Genomic DNA, 17,770 nt, shown 5'->3' on the forward strand with positions numbered 1-17,770 from the left:
CGCGTCAGTATCTTTTTATTTTCCCATTCAGTAGCCAGCAGCCTGTACCTGAGTGCCACGTGGTGTTTATTTGAACTACCCTATTGCATGACTCATCGTTGGAATTTCCCTCAGGCGTGCATTGTTTTTAGCTCACCTAGAATAGATGGGGAGCTTAAGTGGCGTCCGCCGTCGTCCGTTAGCAGAGCATGTTTCGTCACCGCTCAGGCTAGAGAGCTAAAACTTTGTGTGATGGTAGCTTTGGGCAACATGCTCAGACATATTTTTAGCTCAGCTGACAAAGTCAGCGGAGCTAGTCAAATAGCTAATTGATTGGTGTTTGTCCTTCCATCCTGCCATCCATCTAGCCATGTTGGGCATTTTGTAACCGTACAGCCGAGGCACTTCAAATATGGTTTTGTATATAAACACCGCAGAAAATGTTGCTTACAGAAAAAAATTTGGGCGATTCGACTCAAATTCAGCTCCCCAGGGGGCAAAAGGCGTAAATGAAAAAACAATTTTTTGACGCTCTATTCGAGCAGATAAAAGCTTGAAATAAAGTTGAAAAGGTCTTCATGATACAGAAGTTTTGATATAAAATAGATTAGTGTGGATTTATATCACCAGTTGGCGGTAGTGAGCAAAACTGTTGTTTGACCCCAGATGACCCCGCTTTAAATTTCCCGCTGCGAACTGACATGAAAACCTCGAACCAGGGAATACCGGACTGCTGGTATTGCCAGTGCATCCACTGTATGAACGGCTCGTCTGGGGTAAATTGACGAGGCGGCTCGACCCTCCACTGCGTGGTCGAGGTTACCTGGAGTACTATCATCAAGAAAATGGCGGTGACCTTTTTATTTCTACCGGAGCGATGATTTTGGAAGTGACAAATTTTCTTATTTAAGCCTTTACGGAAATGTATTTTGGTACGAATCTTCACACGTTTATAGAAAAGATCAACGAGAATGTGTTCAAATGCCCTCATAACGATGAGTTCAACGGAATTTGGTCAAAACAACCTTCGAATGGAGTCAACTTCCTTTGCGAAATTGAAGCGACGACCTCATTATTTATCGTAATTTATGCAGATCTGAGTCCAGCTGATGGGCAAAATTAGCGATGGTTTCAAAACAGTCTCCCAGACATGGGGCAATCTCTTCATTATCATAATGGGATTTGGAGGCATGTTTACAGATTTTACAAGTTCGAGACCTGTAGGACCTAAAACTCGCATAGATCCCCATAGATCCCCTCTATTTGTCGAGTAATAGCGCCCCTGTAAAATCATGCATTTTCGGACACTAGAACGAAATCTTTCTGCGGATATCGCGGTTTCGGTGATGATTTAAGGAGAAATTGACTGTTCTTAGAGTTGTAGGGACAGAAATGAGTTCATACTTCATGAATACATGAATATATTATGATATGGGCGGGCTTCTAAGTCAAAACAATAACAAACTCAACTGCATCTCTACGGTGTATCGCGTAGTGCATTGCCTAGTGCATGTAGTGTATTTCTTAGTGTATTTTTATAGCCGAGACATTATTTCCACACTTTGGCCACGCCAAACGTCTTTTTTATTCGTGAAAGTTAATCTGCTCTGTAAATTTTATTTTACACAGGAAGAATCCATACAAGGTATTGCAATATTTCATGTCTATTGGGTGTATTTGTGTACAGGAGCGCACCAGACAGTGAGACGTGGAGATGTGTTCAGTGCTGGTGCTGTCAGTAGACTGAATCTGATTGGCCATAGCGATCAGTAATATGGGTCGTGATCACGTGATGTGACGTCACCGCGGTATCCTCCTTGGCTGATGGGTGATGTTCTGAGTTGTGTTCAAACTATTGGAAACTTCGGAAATTAGTTCTATTAGTTCTACTATTCTGCAGGAGTATATTATTATTATAGCCATTGATGCTGACAGCTAAAAGCACGAAAACTTTGTTTATTTATCAAACTGTATCGAGTGTTATCGAATCGAATGGATGTGTCGATCGTCGGGGCGGATTGATATGTGGTTGTGCGTCCAAGGCGATTAGGTCATTCAGTTAGTTTGAGAAAGATCATGATCATGAAGATGCGTGTTGTGTTATCATAACCGGAAAATAATTTGAAGTTATTAGTGGTGTTGTCATTGCCATTTTTTGCATGGAATGATAGTTCGAGAGCTCTCATCGACGTATTCAGCATTGACGGAAAGTAGGTCCGGATTTAGCAAACACTGTACAATCACTTTCCATCTTGACGTCTTGTAAATGTAATAATCTTTGCCAAATCAGTGATTCTTATATAATTTACTCCATGATTGCAATCAGCCTTTGTTAAATTCCAATCACCTGCAGGTCAGGTCAATCTTTTAACAATAAAGTTAATTTTCTTAAGCACCTCTTCATCTTACTTCTTCACATACAGGGCATCCCAAACACCTTGCTAAATCCACTAACCCCCCCCCCCCCATTTCAAGTTGGTATTGCACCAGACCCAAATCATGTAAGTGTCCAAATACCTTTTCAGGACATACTAGTATGAGGACATCAATTTTGATACCAGAAGGAAAACCAATCCTGTCTGTGTGTCACTGTGACATAGATCCTGGCTCTATTGGAAATGTCGCACTCGCACTGCATTACTTCATGTGATGTCACTAATACATCTTTCACTGTTGAGTTGACAAATTGAAGCATCCATGGTTATTGTAACTATATATAGTCCTTGCCAAATCTATCTAAAAGTATCAGTAAAACTGCTAAACTATGAATTGTATCTGCTTACTCAGCTGAGCGCCAGGCCCTTGGGCCTCTTGTTCTTTTTCGTGATATGACCTACTTTCTGGCCTCCAGGTGGCCATCTTGGAAATTGTTTTTTTGCCTTTTTGAAGCTAATTGTTGTACTTAGGGTGACGACATTTTTATGGTGGGTGTATCTAATAAGGTTAAATGACATATCACCCGGGTTGTTGATTTGACCTACTTTTCAAGGTCACAAAGGTCAAAGTTAACTAAATCACCGATAGGTGGCACGTTTCGTTTCTATATTTGAGCCAGAAGGTTCTAAACTTTTGAGGACATGTATCTAGGGACCCTCTATCCTACCCCAAAAATGTGTCCTGCTCGGACTTCAAATTATGGCTGCCAGGGGGCCATCTTGAAAATTAAACAAAGTCGAATTGCAACCAAATTTCATGTGATTGTATCTACTATGTACTCTCTACAACATCCCTGACTTTCAGTCATAATCAATCTACCAATATGGCCACCAGGTGACCATCTAGAAAATTAAACAAAGTCCTCTACTCCGCAACTAACGATCAGATTGCAACCAAACTTCATGTGATTATGTATCTATGTACTCTTATCAATATCCCTAATTTTCAGTCAAATCACATGACAAATATGGCCACCTGGCCGCCATCTTGAAAATCGAAAAAAGTCATCCTGAACTGTTGAACAGATGTCAAGCAATTCCATGTGACATGTGAGGGGTTCAGGTGCAAAACCCAGTAAGTCCACAATACCCCTATTGTTTTAAAACAAGAATTTTTGTTTGGGAGTAGGTTCATTGGTTACTGGTTTACTCTCATTGTAATCAAATAGTTTTTTGGTTGGTAAACAAAAGGCCAGAATTACAAAAATTAACCTTTATTATGAAAACTAGTTATCAAGCAATTTTGATTGATATTGGCGGCAAAACTCTGTAAGTCCAAATGCGTTATTTTTGCAAAATTCAGTAAGTCCAAAAAATCTGTGTTTGCAAAACCTATCACTGGAAAAATATGCATGAAAATGTAACAGAACACAACACAGTTAGCAATGTACTCAAATTGGATTAATAAAAGAGCAAATTCCAGTCTGTGAATAGTTTTGAATGTTAGTGTTTTTTGCCAGGAGTCTGTAGACCAGAAACTACCGACTGTCGTCACTTGGGAGGCCAAGCCATCCTGCTGTGATAAGTGAATGAAATCAGTACTGGGTACCACAATTTAATTAAATGCCTCCCATAAAGCCAAACTTTTAAAATCCAATTTATTCATCTTAATTTTGCGTAAATTCAGCAGAAATTGACAAAAAAAACGCTATTCTACAGCGAAAGCCTTGCGAACGTGGGCGCCGCCATTTTGTGCGTCATGTGACATGCAGTTCATTAGTGATTGGCTTACAGGGACCTACGTGTTTCTGCACCAATATGGTGGTGGCGTTTACTGGGTTTTGCAAACAAACTGGGTTTAAGGTAGGCATTTACAATGGGACTTACGGGATTTTGCAACAATATGATTTGACTAACGTCATCTACATGCCAAAAGCTGTACATTGGTACAGCTATCTCATTTTTCATAGGAATGGCGTTTACGGGGTTTTGCGCCTGAACCCCTCATGTGCACTCTTTAGTAACCCTGAAATTCAGTCAACTTTATAACCAAAATGCTATACTTAGATGGTACCGGTAATTTTCTTTGGTGCCATTGAGCCGAGAAGCACATGGTCCCTGGACCATTTCATTATGTCACGGCAGCCAATTTTCATTCTTTGTGAATCTGTGCTGTTTTTACCTCTGTTTTAGTTGATTGGATATCGCCAAATTAGCTTTAAAAATTAATAAAAATTATCACAGACAAAAAACAAAACCCGCATGACTACATCCATTTTCAGTTGACCATGAAACCAGAAACATAACATTAACTTTTTTTGGCAATCTGGCAAGCCTCGCTATGTATTATTATCAGGATAGTCTCTTCAAAAATGGCGGGCGTCAGCGACTGGTCATACATGTCCGTGTAAATCCCTTGCTTATATTTTACAATGACTAATAATGTACATAAAAGGCAGGTAAATGGGTCCGGTTGTTCAAAAGCACAAAAGTCGTCTTACCCCTAACGGTTCCGTCAGGTATCCTCAAGGACGTTATCTCTTTCAGTTAAACCCACTGAAATTTTCATGTTAAAAGACTTTACGTCTCCATTAATGCTGACGTTGTTTTGAACAACACAGTCCTGATTTTTAGCTCAGCTGAGGAAAGTCAGCTGAACTAGTCTACAAATTTGTCCAATAGCTATTCGAGTTGTGTCCATCCTTCATCCAGATGATCCATCCGTCCATCTGTCCTTGGACACTTGGGGCATTTTGTAACCATAAGGCCTGCATGTAGGCACAAATTTTCAAATCTGGCCGTTGTAAAGGACAGGCCCAGAATTGCTGCTGACAGAAGATTTAGCATGACTTGATTCGAATTCTGCTCACTAGGGGGCTAAAGGCGTAAATTTTAAAATTACAAAATTAGACATTTTTTGTCGCTTTATTCCAGTAGATAGAGACCTGAAACAAAGTTGAAGAGGTCTGCATGTATGTAGATTTTGATAAAATAGATTAGTAATTTCGTAGGCGGCCATCTTGCAAATCGTTTTTTGCTCACCTATCAGGGGAGCTTATACGACACCGAGGTGTCCGTCGTCCGTCATTAACTTTGGAGTAAAGAGTGGCACGTTTCTTAACCACTTCACCTAGAATGTTGGTGTGTGGGTGCCCTGAGGCAAGACCTTCTTTCAAAATGAGAGTTAGTGCAATTGACTGCTTGTCTGCCATATAGGTGGCACTCTTTGAAAAAAAAATTTATGAATGGTGCTAGCTAGAATCATGAATTTTCTTTTTTCCATATAATGGTACTTGAAATGAACCCAGGTTTTTCATTTTACCTAGTTTTCAAGGTCACAGAGGTCAATCAAAGCTCGCTATCGGCATCGCCGTTAGGCCAATGACCTCAGAGACTAAATTTCGATGTGATTTGATTCATCAATTGGCCACCAGGGGGCCCAAGCCCGAAACACAAAATTGCTATCTCTCCTAAACTTAAGGCTGGATCATTTCCAAATATTTATCATAGGTACATCTAAAGGATACATGACAGAATACCTGGATTTTTTATTTTGACATACTTTCAAGGTCACAGCTTAGGTCAACTTTGATAATTTCAACAAACACGGCACGTTTTCTTACTATGCCCAAACACCCAAATACAGTCCGGATTCGATTACAAATGTGGCCACCAAGGGGCAAAGTTAAAAAATCATGTAAGTCTATTTTTGTCAAATGTGGAGCTCTGATGTTGATCATATGTATGTGGTGTGAATGTAGCCACATGCATCGGATCTCCCTTCCATGTGACAGCTGAGCACAATGGCCCTGGCCGTTTCATTGCAATTTTAAAAGCATTTGGCAATAGCTGGAGTGTCTAAATTTTTATGGTTGGTGTTAGTCTCCATTACATATCAGTATCACTGAGGTTTTCAATCTGACCTACTTTTCAACAAGGTCATATGGCTCAAGCTCTTAAATTTCACTGATAAGTGGCATGTTTTATCATTACTTGTCCAACTCCAATAGTCTTTTTGCTTTCAGTTTGGTATCGCGTGATAGGCATAACATTGTTAACAAAATCAAGGTTGAAAGAGACCTACCTACCTGCCTACTTTCCATTGTATCCATGTATTTCAACTGAGCACCAGGCCCTTGGGCCTCTTGTTGGCTCACCGGTACGGTGAGTCTTAACAACACTGCAGTGTCCGGCGTCCGTCGTTGTCATCGTCGTAGTCGTCCGTTGCCGCCAGTCGTATCCTATTTCAAAAACAGTGGCACGTTCTTAACCCCTAGGGCTATGGACTCAAAACTTTGTACGCATGACCCCTTTGCTCAGATGACCTTTGACACTGAATTTTGGTCTGATTCTTGACTTGGCCACCAGGGGGCCAAAACTGAAAACATAAATAGTGTGATATCTCACTTATTAGTGATTTGTTTTTGATGAAATTTTTATGGTAGGTACTCCTAGCAAGGATATATCGCATATCTTACGTGTTTTTGATTTGACCTACTTTTCAAGGTCAGAGTGGTCAAATGACATTTCTTAATCAATGAAGCTATGAACTTGAAATTTGGTACACATGACTCCCTACATCATATAACCTCTGCCACCGAATTTCGGTCTGATCAGATTCTCGACTTGGCCACCAGGTGGCCAAAACTAAAAAAGGTAAAAAGTGCAGTATCTCGCTTAATAGTGACTTGTTTTCAATTCTATTTTTATGGTAGGTACTCAGAGCAAGGATACATTATATATCATACGGGTTTTTGATTTGACCTAATTTTCAAGGTCACAGAGGTCAAATGGTGTGAATTGGCCGTTTGTGTGTAACTATGGCACGTTTCTTAACCACTAAAGCTTTGAATTTTAAACTTGGTACACATGGCCCCCTAGGTCAGATGACCTTTGACACTGATTTCGGTCCGGTCTGATTCTTAACTTGGCCACACGGGGGCCAAAACCAAAAATTTGAATAGTGCCATATCTCGCTTATTAGTAATTCATTTTCAATAACATTTTTATGATAGGTTCTCCTACTCCTAGCAAGGATACATCACATATCATATAAGTTTTTGATTTGACCTGCTTTCCAAGGTCACAAAGGTCAAATGGCGTCAATTGGCGTAAACTATGGCACGTTTCTTAACTACTATTTAAGCTATGAACTTGAAATTTGGTACACATGACTCCCTACGTCATGTAACCTTGGACACCGAATTTCGATCTGATCTGGTTCTCAACTTGGCCACCAGGAGACCGAAACTAAAATAGGTAAAAAGTGCAATATCTCGTTTATTAGTGACTTGTTTTTGATGATATTCTTATGGTACTTACTCCAAGCAACGATACATCACATGTCATACCGACTTTGGTTTGACCTACTTACTCTAAATGTACACTGTTTCTTAAAACCAGGATTCCAAAGCACCAAATATCTATACGGTGAACACAATGGCCCCTGGCCGTTTCATTGATCAATCTTGGCAAATGGCACAGTGAGACATGTACCTTTACACGGCCTGTACGAACATCATACCGACAACATCAATGGGTAAGTTCAATTCCTGGCAAGTGGCAATTGGCAATTGGCAATGTATCAAATGGAAGTTGGATAAGCTGCAGGCCAGATTTGAGACATCCTTCAGGGAAATTCTGTTGGATAGATTGATGGACTCTACCATGTCTACACTACAGTAATGAGATAGTAGTGATGTGGAACAGCTCCTGTGGGACAATAAAATATGAGATTCCCAAAGACCGTTAATTTACTTAAATTCGAATCAGTCAGGCGGCATTCCAACAGTGAAACATTCCCCATGTACACACACGATCTATCATAGTGCCTTTGGCGGGAGTGCTAGCATCGAAAATAAGCACCACCCATACATGTACATCCAATCAGAGCCGATCATGTATACAATCAACAGATTGCATGGTTGGGTTTGCCGAGTGGTGAGAGTTGGCGGGGATCTTTGCCGGGATTTGAACGATTATCTTGGGGTGAATGGAATGGTGTATTGTAGATTATAACCTACATTTAGAAGTGGTCAGGCTGCCGAGGTAAGGCACTAGTCCGTCGTGCTAGTTCCTGAAAGATTTTATGCACTTCCTGCTAGCTCAAGTTAAAAAGTGGCTCGTCCCAGGCTTCGGACTAGTCGATTTTTCAACCCCTGATCATTTTAATCCAGCCCTCCAATCGAGTCTTAGATAGGTTATCAAAGTCTGTTAAGATATCGCAACCATCGATTTTCCAGCGAGTAGAAAGAAATGTCTTTGGTGTCTGCAGTATACAGCCATCACAGTATAACCATAAAGGCGCGGTTTGAAATTATTTTCCAAAAACCTGATACCATTAGGCCCTGTGTGGTGGCGCTGAGGCGGCCGCTGTAATGTAATCAAGAGAGTGCTTGAGTCACTCTAATATTTCAATGACATTGATTGACTGAATGAATCTGTGTCACCACATTGTCAATGCGGCTAGAACTAACATGACATATTGGTCAACAAGACCAGAGTCTTTCAAATAAAGTCGTCTTTGACACTATCTAAATAATTGTGCAGAAATCAACATGAATTTGAAGCTGGCATTTGCTTTAAAATGGTGCGTTTGCTATTGCCATGTTCAGCTGATCGAAGAATTCTTCAAGTTCCAGTTGTGTGGAATTGGCTGGGGTGTACCGCGTGACCCAAGAGAGCTCTGTCCCAACGTGCGTCTTTTGGAACCGGCTGTTACTTTGATGTTGAATTCTAAAATACCTTGGTACCGTAAAGTCAACTTTTAAATGGAAAATGCATAAGCCTCGTTCTGAGAGTGGAGTGTTTTGGACATGCAACCAAGATGCTCTACCAAAGTTCCCTCGGGTTGCACTAAAATGTGGAACCATGCACACAGCTCACTTCAGAAGTTTGAGGCTCTCAAAACACTGCTTCAAACACAAATCAGTCAAGGAAGCATCAACCACCCTAAGTTTTTTAATGAGCACTACACATATTTGCTGAGAAAAACGCTCCAAATAGCCCATTTGCGCGGATTTTAGCGTCACTTGAGCGAGCCGATCCGGACTTCCTATACGGGCTGCCGTAACATAATGTAAACAACGGCGCTACCGGCGCTCCGGGCAGGCGATGGATGGAATTTGCCAAATTCGCACATATTCAAGTTATTTCGTGGCCTATCTTTTTAAGTTTGAGGTATTTTAGAATAGAAATTGAACCCTCGGCTTCGGACCTTGGTTGAGTTACCAAGACACTCTCGGGTGGAGCTAAAATTTCGTCCAAACCCTCGCCTGTCGGCTCGGGTTTGGACTGTATTTTAGCTCCACCCTCGAGTGTCTTGGTAACTCAACCAAGGTCCTCCGCCTCGGGTTCAATTCCTTAAACCATTCGTTCTCTAGTTGCCTGACTGGGCTGGTTTGCCTCGTTTTTTCTGATCACCTCTAACTTTGAAGGGTTTCTCATGTGACAGATTGAATTGAAACTAAGGCTTTTCGTTAAAGGAAATCCAAAAAAAACGAAGATCTGATACTTCACAATTTTTGGAAGAAAATGCCCCAATTACGTAATTTGTAGTTATACCTTTATGTTTATTCCTTTATGCTATAATCCATCATTAATGGGGTAGGACCAAAACTGGGTAGGACTACATCAACAGCGGAATTATTTTATTCGTACACCCCTCTATCTATCAAGTGATATCGGTACTTTTCTCTGGCCTTGTATAAGTTTACATATCTTAAAGTCGCAATGATTTCGTTGTTTTCGCCTGGGAAGCGCAAAATATGTTGAAGGGTCCCGTCACCATAAGCGTAGCGGAATGAATATGCCCACATGCGGCTGGTATAGCCGCCAGTTACCCGTATGCTGAACCCAAGTATGACATTTATTTTCTCGGCGTAGGAATTATGGCCTTGGATGATACCATTTTTGGGTAGGCAGCTTATACGGACTGCTGATAATGCGACTCTAGGAAGACATATGTTGATGACGATTTGGTCCCGTTTGTTCCACCTAGGGAGACACTGAGATCTGCTCGATGCGTCTTTCGGACGAATGTTAACGTGATTCCAGTGCGATTTCTGGTAACTACCGCGCAGCGTGAACAGAATAATCGTTAAGCTATCCATAATAACAACAAGATCATATTTCAAAGTGAAAAAATGCGGCGCACTCGAGCGAGAATCTACAGTTATCGGGTTGGAAAGAATGAAATATTGCGTCCCGTTTTCTGGAATCCATTCGACGTCATAGATGAGTATCACTTGTAGTTTTGTATGGCAGTCAATTATGGCTTTCCCCTGGTGAAAGTAATGGTGGTTCATTCTGTTCATTGCACAGGGGTCATTCCTTGGAAGATAAACCTTCCGAGAATGATGCCCAGTTCTTATATCATACATTGCGAAATGATTTGTCTTTTTATTCAGTTTGTCCGCATCGCATACAGACACTAAAGACATATTCATGAGGACGATTGGAAGTATGATACAATTTTTTAGGCGGGTTGTGTTGTATGCAATTGTATACACACTTTTGTTCCCATTGAGACGATAACCAAGCACGGTATCCAGGGGGTTAAAGTCTCCACCTGATATAAACACGACGATGAGATCAGACTCTGCATCAGAAAAGAAATCACCATCTTCCTTCAATGCCACGGGAGGAATGAAGGGTAACCTCTTGTGGAAATGGTATCTTAGTATATTGCCTTCCTTTAGGGGAATAAAGAAGTAATGTGGAAGTCATTTCGTTGTTAAGGATATTTGAACGAGATTGCATTAAATCCCAGCCAGGCCATCGTATCGATACAGAAATACTCTCTCCAACTAGGTCAGGGACGTGGACAGCCGTCAGAATGATAAAGCAGCAGTGTAGCAAGTAACAGCCATCCTTCTGACCTGAACTTCGTGGAACAACAGTGCTGTATAGATTGAGAGGCCGTCTACTTGCTGAATGCTTTTGCAACCAATGTTCCAATGTCCGGAGTCAGTATAGGTCTGTGGAAAAGCAACTGACGTACATCACCAAATACGGTTATAGGACGAGCCTATAAGCACAGCGCACAGCTAACTACAGCTTGAAAGTGCCCTAATTCAGCTGACAGAGCCAGCAAATAACATAACATTTCTACCCTCGTTTGTTGGGATCTCGCGAGACAAAGAGTGGATGCCCTGCATTTTTCTCCTTGCCAAAACTGGCCTACAACATCCTTCTGTAAGCGTACAGATGCGTCATTTGTTTGACATAGCCACCCCGTTTTGGATTGGTTGGATGTGAAAACACCAAGTGATAAAGTTCTCCAGTCGTATCAAGGATAAAGTCACTCTTGAGATGTGTGAGCACCAGCGGTAGAGCTACACGCAAGCCTCGGAGTCGTTTCCCGAAAATATAATTTTGAGTTTTTGATATGTTTGGGTTGCATTCCATCTCAAACGCGTATGATATTGTTGTTTTGGCCCCAAGGAGGCAGATTCCTAAGTTATAGCGCCAAACTGGAGATTCCTGGTGCCTTAAGTAGGCCAGGGTGTGAAATGTCCGGCTGTAGTTAGACGCACCGTCATACAGAAGCACATTGTGATATTTCCCTTTTTCGTTGTCAAAGTACAGGAAGTCAGTGTTGTGCAAAAGAAGAGCATACCCGAAACTTCCAAAACAATGTGGTATGTTTACTTTTGTACCATTTGTAAGACTGTACACAATCTCTTTCTCACTTATCACAATACTGTAATCGTATATGATGAAACTAGAACACTGACATGAGAAAAAGGCCTTTGAAAGTAGCTGTAATTGCACACCGAGCAATTCACTTCGATGACATTGGTCTTTTTCAGGGAGAGAAATGCGCCCAACAAGCCTCCCTCTCTTGACATCATAAACTACAAACTTCAACACCCTTCCTGGGACCACTAACACAATTATTGTACGGTGTATAACTGTTAATCGCATCCCATTTTTCCGGTAGAAGAGTTTACTTTCGAAGTTGAAATTGAATGTACGGTTGTGCAGTTGAAGCGTATGCAGAGCTATGTGTATGTATTGACCGATGAAGTAAATGGTTTCAATGAATCCTGGGTAATCCGGAACAAACATTGAACAGTCTCTCTTTTTCAACATTATTGGGGGTATGATAGTTAGTTTACTGCTGAACCTATATCTGGCTATTGTGGCCTCCTGGTGAAGGAATACGGTTAGTTGGGAGAGGGTGTCATGCGTTGACATCAAGTTATGTATGCCTTCAGGTCATTCGTAACAAAATATGAAAAAAATTAATAATGCAATAGTGCTTTATGATACAACATCCTCCAAGCCCTTTACCCCAGAATAAGCTGAAACCTTTCAATAGAACTCATTATGAGCTGCTCAAATAGCTCTACAACCTTAGCATTTCCGTCTGGTACCCATTTAAAGACCTGGGTGGAGTAAGGCATAGGCAAAGAGACCTACCTAGAGTCACACATCGACAGCGGGGATCAAACCATGCATGGACCTAATGACCACTAGTCAGAGACCGGAGCCACTTCACCACCATTGCTCTGCGTATGTGTATTGTGTTATACGAATAAAGACTAGCAAATTCTTTTACTTCAATTTTCAACAGAAAGGCCATGTGTAAATTCACATGGAGTTTTTGAGAAAAGCATTTGCTAGTCTTTATTCATATCACCCATTGTGTTGAGTTACTTCAAGTAAGTTGGTCCTTGTGATCTATATGACGCTGACATTACAACAGTGATTCACGAAAGCAGGAGCACACTGCACTCGCGCCCCTCAGCGCTCCTCGACTTGTTGTGAGGCGCGTGATTGACCGCACTCCTCACGATTTACGAGAAATTGGGCCCCTCACGATGTTCACAATGTCAACAGGTGCGCTCCTCGGTGATCCTAGTAATCTATACTTGGATTCCCGCCTTCTGGACTGTTTACAATGTCGCTGATTGGCTTAATTCCATGTTATGTATATGAAGCGTCATCAACAAAGCGTCATTTTAAATGAATATTAATGAATGCAGCAGTCTTGCGCATTGCCAATTACCGCTACGTTAGCATTTTAGATCTCACTGGTGAGTCACTAGCCAGTGGTGATCAGGTCTGGATTGAACCCCCCCCCAAAAAAAAAAGTTCTTCAATTTCGAGTGATTACAGATTATCATGGATACAGATGGGCCTACTTTATCCCTATTGCTACTTGTTCCAATGTAAATGTCCAAGGTATTTTACGAAGGAGTAGCTCTGATGATTATTTGAGGAAAATACCAGCAATTGCATTCCTCAAGCTGCTTGAGGAGTAGGAGTGCACTCCTCATCAAGGTTGGGAGCTTAACTGATTGAGCAAATTTCTTATATGAAACACTGGTTACAACTGAGAGTAAACCACCTGACAATCATCTTTGAAAAACATTGATATTGCCATAATTGGGAGGTTGTGTAATCCAAGGATACATGGGATGCAGACAAAAACATCGACGATTTGATGAATTGTTTGGATTGATATTAAAGTATAGCGGTAAATCATGATATTTTGCGTAATTTGATTTCTTGACACTTTCTGATTCATCTTGACCCTCAATGTGTTGGCATTGCTCAGCTTACAGTCAACACTCACGGAGGAAAACCGCTGGAAGAATGATTCAGATTGGACAAATCAAATTTCTGAAAGTTTGGTGAAAAAGACCCGACTATTTACTGACTCCGACTAACAGCTGGCTGTTCGGGCAACACGTCATGTATACTGGATGAAGTCCATTGGTTCACTAAATCGGCTGTCACAAACTTGTTATAAGGTTTGAATCAGGCCTGCGTCATTTTCCCGGCAGGCGAAATACATGTGAAACCTAGATTGAATCAACGGCTTTTGTAGGTATTCTGATTGAATGGACTAGGGAACCATCTCCTGATACAACACATTACCTTTCTCCGATATAAGCGTGATCCGCGTTTCGTGAAGACCTCTTCCTTCTCCAGACATGTTCCCTTCTTGTGACTGATCTGACAAGCATACGCTTGGCCATCCGCCCAGAGAACCATGGTCATGCAGCCACTCACCCGGAGGCAGAGCACGGCACATCTTAGGTACGACACCACAAAGACATTACCAAGATCTGATCTCATCAAAGCATTACCATCCACAAACTTCTTGAAAGTGTTACAATAAACCATTTTAAGGCTTGTTTTTAAAATAATTATCTGGTGAGCGACAAATTTCTTAAGAGTTACAAATGAACCATTTAAGGCTTTCTTGAAGCAGACTGCACACAAGCTTCTTGGAAGTGTTACAGTGAACCACAAGGCTTTATTAAAAGGACTCTTTGAGCAGCAGCTGGGTAGGCAAGATAAAAATACACGAAGTCACCAATAGGGGTCTCGTCCAACTCATTTTACCACCAAAACTATTCAGGCTTGTATGACGAATATTTATGTAGTGCTGAATGAAACTTGATTCATGCAGTGCCCTTTTTGCGCAGATTAGTCACCCGATGGCGATAATGGCTAATTCAACCCCCTGCGCCTTCCTATAGTCCTCCTTTTTATTAAAGCAGACTGCATACATGAGGGGTTTTGAAGGAGTTACAATGAACCATTTAAAAGCTTTGTTAATACAGACCATACATGAGTTTCTTAAAAAAGTAACGATAAACCATTTCAAAGCTTAAGTTTTAAGATATTTCAGCAGGCAGAAACGTAACATACATTTCGTGGCAGATGCATTCCTGAGTGCTGACAATATTGAAACTAGAGGAAAGATAGTTTTGAACGTAGCAGCTGTTGATACAACAGCCAAGTTGATTTTTCTTCGTGATATCAAGTATAGATTACTCCATACTTCGTGATATCAACAGCGGCAGATATAGTTGACGCTACACAAGGGAATATTTTGGTCACACGTAGCTTTGACTATGTATCTGCTCCATCACCGTTGATAAGCGTGTTAAGGCGTTCGCTGCCGAGCTACGAATATACTCGAAAGCTGGTTCCTGCTCCATTGCCAAGGTACGAGTTTTCGTCACCATTGCCAAGGTACGAGTATATTCGGAGCAGTCTATACATTATTCCATGTATTTCAAATGACTGGCGAGGGTGAATACGCTTCTGTTCTGTAAAGCATTATGGGATACTTTTATTTTAGTGTGTTCATTATGCACTAGGTATGCTCTAGGCTCAGGGCCTACACTCGTGGTGTGGTAATGAAGCAAAATGCAAAACCTGGCAAACCTGGCAAATGGCGGGGCGCTCAAAAGAATGGGGCGGCACTGAACGTTTGAGGAATTTAGTTCAAAAAATCATTGTGCAACTTGAAGATAGGATGAATTCCATTGCTGCTAAACGGGAGGGCAGCAGGACCAGGCAGAAATCACACCAGAAATCCCTGTCTCAACCCTCAACGACGTCCCTATATAGTGAGGCTTCCCTATGCCTTTCTGAGAACATCACTGAGAATGGCATGTTTTTGTGTGTGACGTCAACAGTTCCCGTTCTCGAAAGCGGATACCATGAATCAGCCCTTGGAACCTGCTGGCTCAGTCGCAAACAAATGGCAAATAACAGCATTAAATGACCTTTTTTCTTCACATTTGATTGACTAGATACGGTATTTATAAAGTCTTTTGACAAGTCTGTTGAGACAGCGTGATAGGCCGTATGTATACACCACTAAAAAAGTCGGTCGAAATGCTGAAAAAAACAGCCACTGCTGGATCTCGGTCAGTTGGCAAAACCCGTTCTTATTTATCCGATAACGGAAACGAGAACAAGTACCTTTCTCGGTGAATTGGTTCTTCTCGATACAGCATAGTGAAACCTCACTAATGATGTTGCTGTTAGTGTTACGACACGCCAAGTCTAAATGGAGGCATGCGCAGTGATCAGTACACCCTGAGGTGTTTGCGCATCTGACAATACCTATTGATATACCTGTATTGTGATGCAGCTTCTTATTATATCCTGGACTCCCAATTGTTTCTAACGTCAGTTTTCTCACAAAGGATCATAACACGTTCATTATATGTAACATTGGTGTTAATATCATTGTGTTTTTTTTGTAGCACTGGCAGATTTGAATTAACCCTGTTCGGCCTTGAATAATATTCGCCCATGTGCATATATAGATATATCATTTAGAGGAAACAAGTTTCGACGAAGGAGTTGCAGTGCATGAGGTGTCCTACAAAACCTATTTTGCTGGCAGAAGTCAAGTTATATATTGCGTAGTTTTAGCTTCCTTCCGAGCCCTTACACTCTTATGCTCTTCAAAATAAAGGTTTTTGAGCTTTTGAAAAACCTTTGAAAGTTTTGCGGCCAACAAAAATACGCACCCTGTCGGGGCTATTTCACAGTGAGTCTTGGTATTGGTTAATAGAAACAAGGCCCTCCCATTACAGTGTTGGAGGGGTACAATTGGACGAAAATAATAAATGCGGGCCTTACAGCCCTCAAAATCATCCTGAAACTCAGACCAACACTCAGCACTAATGACCAAGCTTTACATGTAACGTGTGCAAGGGGAGGAGGATACGACAGACTCTTGATTTCTGAGGGTGCCTCAAAATGAACTAATCTTTGTATGTTTCTTTTGTGTCGTCATTCTCTCTCCAGGTAGGCACGTATTTTTCTCAAAGGCAAACCCATACCTTTAGCCACATCCTGTCATAAACAGTGGTTTTAAACATACTCCGCCTCTCGATATTTCAAACAGCGTCCAGGCTTCCCCCAAGCGACGTCATGTACATTTATTTAACATCCAACACAGGCACGTGGAAATAAGAGCTCCATAGCCCCCCAATTGACAGACAAACACCCCCCCCCCCCCTCTCCCCCACTACATGTGTATCGGTAAAAGACTTTATGTGTGTTGTCAGTGGGGAGGGGGAGGGGGGTGCTAGTCAGTCGATTGGGGGGCTATTGAGCTCTTATTTCCAAGTGCCTGTGGTAAGGGTACAAATTTGATAGGTCTATTGGGACAATCAGATTGATAGATCAACTAAGTTACATCGTAAGGTTAAGTGGTAAATACCGTTGTATCCCTGGTACCTTACCTTACCATGTAGATAAGAGGTGCCAGTAGGAACTACTTGGGCATGGGATTTACCTAGCCATGAGGATAATGACCGTGCTTACCACCATGCACTGCCACTTTTAACTTATATTATCATATCTTATTAGTTTGTGAACCAATCAGAGCGCAGTATTCAGTACCACGTGACCGGGCGATAAATTTGACTATTGTGTGACATTCTATAAAAATTGCTGTGTGAAGGGGTTAGTTCAATACCTGGCAATTGGCAATGGCAATCTGCGAAAAGTATAACAAATGCTATAAAACAGGCTTGATTTACTACAACCACAGGAGCCGCTCCATATTTTCTGGTCCCAGAGGAGATGTTTGGTGTTCCACATCACTACTATCTCATTGTTGTAGGGTAGGCGTGGTAGAGTCCATC

At 41.5% G+C, this 17,770-nt stretch overlaps 1 protein-coding gene across 1 annotated transcript in view; it reads left to right on the top strand.

Moving 5' to 3' along the window:
- The window catches only part of LOC135492739 (uncharacterized), a 31,700-nt gene that overhangs the window by 3,190 nt on the left and 10,740 nt on the right, over positions 1–17,770 (top strand). The window lies entirely within an intron of this gene.

Source organism: Lineus longissimus, chromosome 8 (genome assembly GCF_910592395.1).
Source record: "Lineus longissimus chromosome 8, tnLinLong1.2, whole genome shotgun sequence".
NCBI lineage: Eukaryota > Metazoa > Nemertea > Pilidiophora > Heteronemertea > Lineidae > Lineus > Lineus longissimus.